General features: G+C 36.5%; 1 pseudogene; it reads right to left on the bottom strand.

The window, feature by feature from the left end:
• Positions 1-7,129: 7,129 nt before the first annotated feature.
• On the bottom strand, positions 7,130-8,064 carry LOC101127680 (olfactory receptor 8B3-like; annotated as a pseudogene).
• Positions 8,065-8,407: the final 343 nt, after the last annotated feature.

Genomic DNA, 8,407 nt, shown 5'->3' on the forward strand with positions numbered 1-8,407 from the left:
TCTACTCTAAGGGAATCTATGGACACAGGAGAAAAGGGTTGCATAAGAGGACAACCCAGAACTTCCCATGGTATTTTCTCCCACACCTTGGAATATTGTTGAGATTGTCTGAAACTAGACTAATGTGGACCCACAGAATCTGCCTTTACCACTACTATGTTACTGAGTGACATTGACTTACCCATGGTAGAATCTTACTAAACCAGATATAGCACCAACTTAGCCTATGGAGTGAAGGCTGGTTCTGCCATATGCAAATGTAACTCTTAAGAAGTGATAGAATAAGGGAGAAAAAGGATGAACGGGGACAGAATCATCCTTCCCTCATCTCATTATTTCTTCATTCACTTGAGTCTTCCCTCACCATTAAAATTGGAAGCAGAGACCTTTGCGACCTGGTGCCCATCTCCAATGCAGATTAGACTGTGGTGTGGTAGGGAGAAAGAATCTTGTTTCTAATACACAGGTAGGGGAACCAAGTCTAGAAAAGGTTACATTACTACTCCAAGTCACAGAAAAAGCCATAAATCTAGAAGAGGTAGATTTTCATTCATGGAGAGGGAACTACTGACTAAAATACCGCATCCACCGCTTTCTCTGTTTTCTCTGAACATTCCCAGCTCCCACTTTAAATAGATTCTTACATCAGTTGCACTTGAATCTCAAGACTGACAAGGTGTAAAATAAAAGGCAATATGTTATATCCCTGTAATTCCGTTTCAAAGCAAGACAGTAATATAAATAGAATTCAGAAATACACCCTCTTATGCCAGACAACCTTGGTGCTTACTGTTGATTACTTACCCAGTGGTCCTGGAAGGGCAATTTCAGGGTCTGAGGCTTTGGGTTTTTTGCTTCTAAGAAGGTGCAGCCCAAACTCTATTTCCAGTATGTTCTGAAATTTTTTCTGAACTACAGATCATCTAATTTATTACTATTGCTTTGAATCCTCTCAAGCATCAGAAAAAATAAAGTCTTTATTGTTATCATATATGCCATTTAATGAGACACCAGAAGACTTACTATGAGTTTAATGATAATAATACAAGTTGTTCTAAAGAGGATAGAAGCTTGCTCAGTCTCTTCCCCAGGAAACAGATTTTAGGAGTAACAGGAAAACGGGGGAATTGTATTTTCACCCTGGACCATAATCTGCCTTTAGTTCCTTAGAGACTCAATATTTTACTCAAGTTTTCTTTTCACTCTGGGGATTGTACATCAGCCATGCGGAGCCAGAAATAAGCTTCAGTTTCTCAGTCAGCAAGATGGTGCAACAGGAAGCCCTAGATCCTCCTTTCCCCATGAACAAAGTAATTCTACAACAATTCATGGACAGATTCTATTTGTGACACTTCTCAACCTAGTTATAATATTCCTACACCCCAGTCTAGCATAAAACCCCCCACATGGAATCTGGTAGGAACATTTGCATTATCCTTGTGCCATAATCTCTATTTCTGGCAGAGCATCATGCAACTGGAATAAAAGCTTCTCCTTGGGAAGGGCATTGGGGTACACCATGCATCCAGTGCCCCATATTTTCCACAGGTTATGCAGAGGACTGACTTCTATCTAGCCTGTCTCATAGCACTGACAGGACATAAGACATAGCATGCTCTGATCATTAAGGGCCAGTGAGAACAGAGTAGGCAATGTAGACAAAATACCTCAGTACAGAGACAGAAAAGAAAGAAAAGAAAAGAAAGAAAGAAAGAAGAAAGGGAGAGAGAGAGAAAGAAAGAAAGAAGGGAAAGAGGGAGGGAGGGAGAGAAAGAGGGAGGGAAAAGGGAAGGAAGGAAGGAAGGAAGGAAGGAGAGAGAGACCCTCCTAACTTCTCCCTGGAGAGGGAAAAAGATACACTGCACTCTTCCAATGCAGCCTGTCTCCAAGGTTCATCACAGACGCCAGCAGTTAAGGCAAACTCTAGCTCTCAGCATTTCCCTAAGGAGGGGAAGAGGTGTATCAGAAGTCAGGCTACCTGAGCAAATAGCTTCTGCCTCACTTGTTTCAGGGTGCTGACTGGATCTTGCACTCTGGACAACTGGTAGTTACTAAGAACAAAGGTATCTGGTGTATTCTACCAAACATTTAAAGAATTAATGCCAATTCTTCTCAAACTCTTTCAATAAATTGAAGACAAGGGAACACTTTCAAATTTAATTTATGAGATCAGCATTATCTTGATACCAAAGCCAGAAGAAAAATCACAGGAAAAGTCTTATCTCTTTTTTTCTTGGTTAATATAACTAAGGATTTCTCAATTTTGTTTTTTTCATAAAACAAACTCTTATTTTTGTTGATTTTTTATTGTGTTTGTATTCTCTATTTGATTTATTTCTAGTCAAATCTTTATTACTTCCTTCCTTCTTCTAATTTGGGGTTTAACACACCAACATATTGGGTTTTTTTCCTAGTTCCTTAAGGTTTAAGGTTATTTGAGATAGTTTCAATTTTTTAACATACATGTTTATAGCTTTATACTTCCTTCTTAGCACTGCTTTTGCTGCAACTTGTAAGTTTTGTTATGTTGTATTTTTGTTTTTGTGTGTCTAGATATATTTTTTAAAATTTCTTTTTGATTTCCTCTCTGACTCAATGTTTGCTCAATGTGGAAATGTTTAGTTTCCACGTATTCCTGAATTTTCCCATGTACCTGCTATTATTGATCTCTAGTTTCATTCCTTTGTGGTCATAAAAGATATTTGAAATGATTTTAATCTTCTTAAATTTGTCCAGATTTATTTATGACCTGAAATGTGATCTATCCTGGAGAATTTTTTACTTGCCCTTGAGAAGAATGTGTATTCTGTTGCTGAGTGAAAAGTTCTGAATATGTATGTATATATATTTGTTAACTCCATTTGGTCTATAACATTGTTAAGTTCTGCTGTGTTCTTATTAACTTTCAGCCTGGATGACCTACTCATTATAGAGAGTGAAGAATTGAAGTTTTCTGCTATTATCATATTCCTGTCTATTTCTCCGTTCATATCTGTCATTGTGTGCTTTCTATACTTAAGTGCTTTGATGTTGGGTGCATACATCTTTATAACTGTTACATCTTCTTGTTGAATAAAGTCTTTTATCATTATATAATGACCTTATTGACTCTTTTGACACATTTTACTAAAGGCTGTTTTGTCTGATATGTTCTTTTTTGGTCATCACTGAATAAACTATTTTCCTCCACTGCTTTATTTTCAGGCTTCATGTGTTCTTAAATCTAAAGTGAGTCTCTTGTAGATAGCATATAATATGATCTTTCTTTAATCCACATAGCCACTACATATCTTTTGATTTAGAAGTTTAGTCCATTTACATACATATAAAGTAATAACTCATAGGTAAGGACTTATTCTTGCCATTTTTAAATGGATTCTAACCAGTCTTAGCTGGTCTAGTTACAAAGGAAACTACTTCTCACAAGCATCCTGTTTCTTAAAGATAGGCATGTAATTGCTTTTTTAAATCCATCTAGCCACTCTGTTTGGTTTGGGAATTTAGTTCATTTACATTAATTATTGATAGATTAGGACATACTCTTTCTTGCCTTTGTTTATTGTTTTCTGTCCATTCTGTGTTTCTCTTGTTTCTCTCTTCTTCTCTTATGTTTCTTTGAGATTTGATTTTTTTGTAGTGATGTGCTTTGATTATTTTAATTTTTTATGAATCTACTGTATATTTTACAGGGCTCTCATCAAACATTTTATAGTTACTGCAGTCTGTTTTAAGCTAATAGCAACTTGAATTGCATGCATACTCTATACTTTGCCATCCCCCACACACAAACACTATGTTATTGCCATCCGATTTTATTTCTTTCTATATTGTGTTTGCATGAAGAACTGTATGTTGTTGTAGCTATTCTTACTACTTGTATCTTCTATTTTATATAGTGTTAAAAGTGATTTACATGCCACCATTAAAGTTTTACAATACTTTTTCTTTCTTTATATTTGTATTTAGCAGTTAGATTTTTACTTTGTTTATCATCATTTTCTTTCAACTTGAAGAATATTTAGCACTCTTTGGCAGGTGTAGTGGTGACAGACTCCCTCAGTTTTTGTTTGTCTAGAAGGTATCTCCAATTCATCATTAAAGGACAACTTCCCTGAGTAAGTCATTCTTTGTTAATATTTTCTTTGACTATATCATCCAGCTCTCTCTTAACCTGCAAAGTTTCTATTAAGAAAATTGCCGGTAGTCTTGTGGAGCCCTCCTTGAATGTGACAAAGGACTTTCTCTTGCTTTTTTCAAAATCTTTGCCTTTGATTTTTTAAATTTTATTTTATCTTAAGTTCAGGGATACATGTGCAAGATTGTCAAGTTTGTTACATAGGTAAACATGTGCCATGATGATTTGCTGCACCTATCAGGAAACAACAGATGCTGGAGAGGACGTGGAGAAATAGGAAGGCTTTTACACTGCTGGTGGGAGTGCAAATTAGTTCAACCATTGTGGAAGACAGTGTGATGATTCCTCAAGGATCTAGAACCAGAAATAACATTTGACCCAGCAATCCCATTACAGGGTATATACTCAAAGGATTATAAATCATTCTACTATAAAGACAAATGCACACATATGTTTATTGCAGCACTATGCACAATAGCAAAGACTTGGAACCAACACAAATGCCCATCAATAATAGACTAGATAAAGAAAATGTGGTACATATACACCATGGAATACTATGCAGCCATAAAAAATCATGAGCTCATGTCCTTTGCAGGGACATGGATGAAGGTGGAAACCATCATTCTCAGCAAACTAACAGAAGAACGGAAAACCAAAACCCACATGTTCTCACTCATAAGTGGGAGTTGAACAGTGAGAACACATGGACACAGGGAGGGGAACATCACACACTGGGGCCTGTCATGGGGTGGGGGGCTAGGAGAGGGATAGCATTAGGTGAAATACCTAATGTAGATGATGGGTTGATAGGTGCAGCAAACCACCATGGCACCTGTATGCCTATGGAACAAACCTGCATTTTCTGCACATGAACCCCAGAACTTAACGTGTAATAAAAAAATCAAGTATATTGATACTGGGTCAGGGGATGAGATATGAATGCTGTTTTAAAATCAAAAGTCAGGGAGTTAGCAATGCCTAACACCTAAAAAAAAAAAGTCAACAAACCACGTGATAAGTTTCACAATTACTAAATATTGAGTGGAGACTTTAAAAATAGTAAAATAATAAATGCTATTATAATTATTCTTCAAATGTTTAAATTTTTACTTGATAAATCAGATTAAGAATTTTGAGAGTGGTCATTTTTAGGCCTATTTTCTCAAAGGAAAAATAATCCAACATCCTGTTATTTCAAAAACATTGTCAGCTAATATTTCCTTCAAATTGTTATTAATCTCCCAGCAGTAATTTGAGGGTTTTGTATCTTAAAATTCATAAAGTAGTAGTATATGAAAGCCAGTAAAAATGGATATGACCATTTTGTTCCTGGGCCATCAAGACCTGTGGTTTTAATCTTTCTTTAATATCAAATAACTTAAGCTTTCATCCCATCCAGAGAAATTTTTTATCTCCATAATTTTTCTAGAGCCTTCCAGAAAAGGGAGGAGAGTCATAGGAAGGGGATTTCATTCATTCATCATTTTTCTTTCTAGATTCCTTCTTTCTAACTTGAGTTTCAATTACCCCTCACTATAGTAGCTACTAAAGTTATGGTCCTCTCTCTATATGGCTTACCACAAATGTACCATAACTCTTCTAACATTTGCCCGAACACTTTTAATGTATTGTCATTGTGGATGGTAAATTTTATCAAAGATTTAATGAACAGTGTACAACAATTACAGTGCTCTACAGGACAGATACAAATTCAGATTGCAGTGTGGTATCTGAAGCATCTTTGATAGTTCCTTACAAAGGGAAATCTTGTTTAATTGCCATTTGCCTCTTTGGGTCTTGGCCTAAATGTCATGTTGCTGGGCTCCTTTCTCTCCCTGATCCTGTTCTCTGAATTACAAGACCTTGAAATCATCTCAATTTTTTTTAATGTTGTAGAAAAATTCAGCTCCCTAGTTGAAGCAGTCATCTTCCAACTATCCTAGCCTCAAAGGCCAGATCTGTCCCAACAACAAGAATCATCCAGTTGTTTTTCTAAACAAAAGATAAAGCAGCAACAACTTGGAGAAAGATTTATTTATCATCCAAAGAGAAAGCACATTCAAATTTTAAAATAGAAATATTTTTCATACTCATATTTGTGGAAATAAAAATAATAAAATGAAGTAGACCAAAAGCATACTTGAGAGAGTAGTAGACTTGAAATTAGGAATAAATAGTATATTCTAGACTTTTTTATTATGAAACTCTGTAAATTTGTAAATTTAAGTAAGTTATTAACTTCTCCGAGCATCGGTATTGTCTCCGTACAATAAATACATATTAGCAATTGAGTTTGTGCTGTTTGGGTATACAAAGGTAAATAATAAATATCTACCAAAAGAAGGTAAATGCATAGTATGCAGCTGCAAAACAGGTTATATTGGATGATCATTATGGAGCCTTTTATATCTGTGACACTGGCTTTTGAAGGGAACACATTCCTGCCATTGGATGATGTACAAGCAGAAGTAAAACAAAATTATCTGATTCAAGCTTCCAGTGGGATATTGTGAGTAGAAAATAAGAAACCCCACACCAATGAATTAAATTCTCATATGTACCCTGAAAATACATACATCTATTATGTACCAATACAATAATAACATTTTTAAAAGGAAAACGCACACCCAATAAGTGGCACAGTGTCACCCTAGTTCTACTTTACCTGATTCTTTGCATAACAATTCGTCTTTCGCCAGAAGAGAAAGGAAGTCCATAATGGAAAAGAAAAAGCATAGAAATAAATTTCTTCCTTAATGTTATTCCTAAACTGAAAACTTGGTGAAAAGATTTTTTTAATAGTGAAAATTATAGAGAAAAGAAGAAATCTATTCCAAAAAAATTATAAGCAATTTAAATTTAAAGAAGATTCAATTTTTTTTACCATGGTAAAAAGAAATAGGATATGAAGGCTGCTACTATAATATTATAATTAAACAAACAGAATATCCCTGTCTTGTGACTATACACACAGAGACATACTATTACTTATCAAAGTTTCCTATTACTCAGGGCTTTTCTTAGGGCAAATTTAACATCTTTGTTCCTCAGGCTGTAGATTAAGGGGTTCAACATGGGAACCACATTTGTATAAAAGACAGAAGATAATTTTCTCTTATCCATGGACCCAGCAGAAGATGGGTTGAGATACATAAATGCACCTGATCCAAAGAACAGAGAAACAGCAATTATATGGGAACTGCAAGTGCTGAAAGCTTTGGACCTGCCCTCCTTGGAACTGATATGGAGGATGCTGGAGAGGATGAAACCATAAGAGATAAAGATGGTAACAGTGGGCACAATGATGTTGATGCCAACCACAGTGAAAACCACCAGCTCATTGATGTAGGTGCTGGTGCAGGAGAGCTGGAGCAGAGGGAGGATGTCACAGAAGTAGTGATCGATGGTGTTCGCATCACAGAAAGTCAGTCTCAGCATGCATCCAGTGTGGGCCATGGCACCAGAAAAGGCCATCAAATAGGAACCAAACATGAGGCTGGAGCACACTGTAGGAGACATGGCAATGTGATACAGAAGTGGGTTACAGATGGCCACAGCGCTCATATGCCATTGATGTCAGCACATAACATTCAGAAATGACAAAAAAAAAAACAGACAAAGAAAAGTTGGGTCATGCACCCCTTGAAGGAGATAATATTCTTCTCTGAAATAAAGTTCATTAGCATTTTGGGTGTAAACACAGAAGAATAACAGAGATCTATGAAGGACAAGTTAAAGAGGAAGAAGTACATGGGGGTATGAAGGTGTGAGTTCAGCCCAATTAGAGTTACCAAGCCCAAGTTTCCCAACAGAGTGACCACATAGATTACTAGAAACAGGAAGAATAGAGGGGATTGGAGATCTGGCTGATGTGTTAATCCCACCAGAATGAATTCAGTCACGAAAGAGCCATTTCCAGGTGCCATTCTTCTTTAAGGGAATCTCTGGAAACGGGGAAAAAACAAACGGTTGCATTAGAGGACAACCCAGCTCTTTCCACAATGGGTCTGCCTGAGATTAGCCTAACCTGTACCCACAGAATCTGCCTTTACAGAACACCACCAATTAACCCTAGAGAGTGAAGGCCAGTGCTGCCATATACAAACATGACTGCTGGAAATAAGGGATAAGGGAGATGGGTGGACCAGGACAGAATCGTTTTTTTCCCCATCTCATCATTTTTTCATTCATTTGAGCCCTCCCCTCACAAGTAAAATTGGAGACAGAGGCCTAAGCGACCGACATTGGCCTCTAATGAAATTAGTCGGA

This window comes from Gorilla gorilla, chromosome 9, assembly GCF_029281585.2.
Source record: "Gorilla gorilla gorilla isolate KB3781 chromosome 9, NHGRI_mGorGor1-v2.1_pri, whole genome shotgun sequence".
Classification (NCBI taxonomy): Eukaryota; Metazoa; Chordata; class Mammalia; order Primates; family Hominidae; genus Gorilla; species Gorilla gorilla.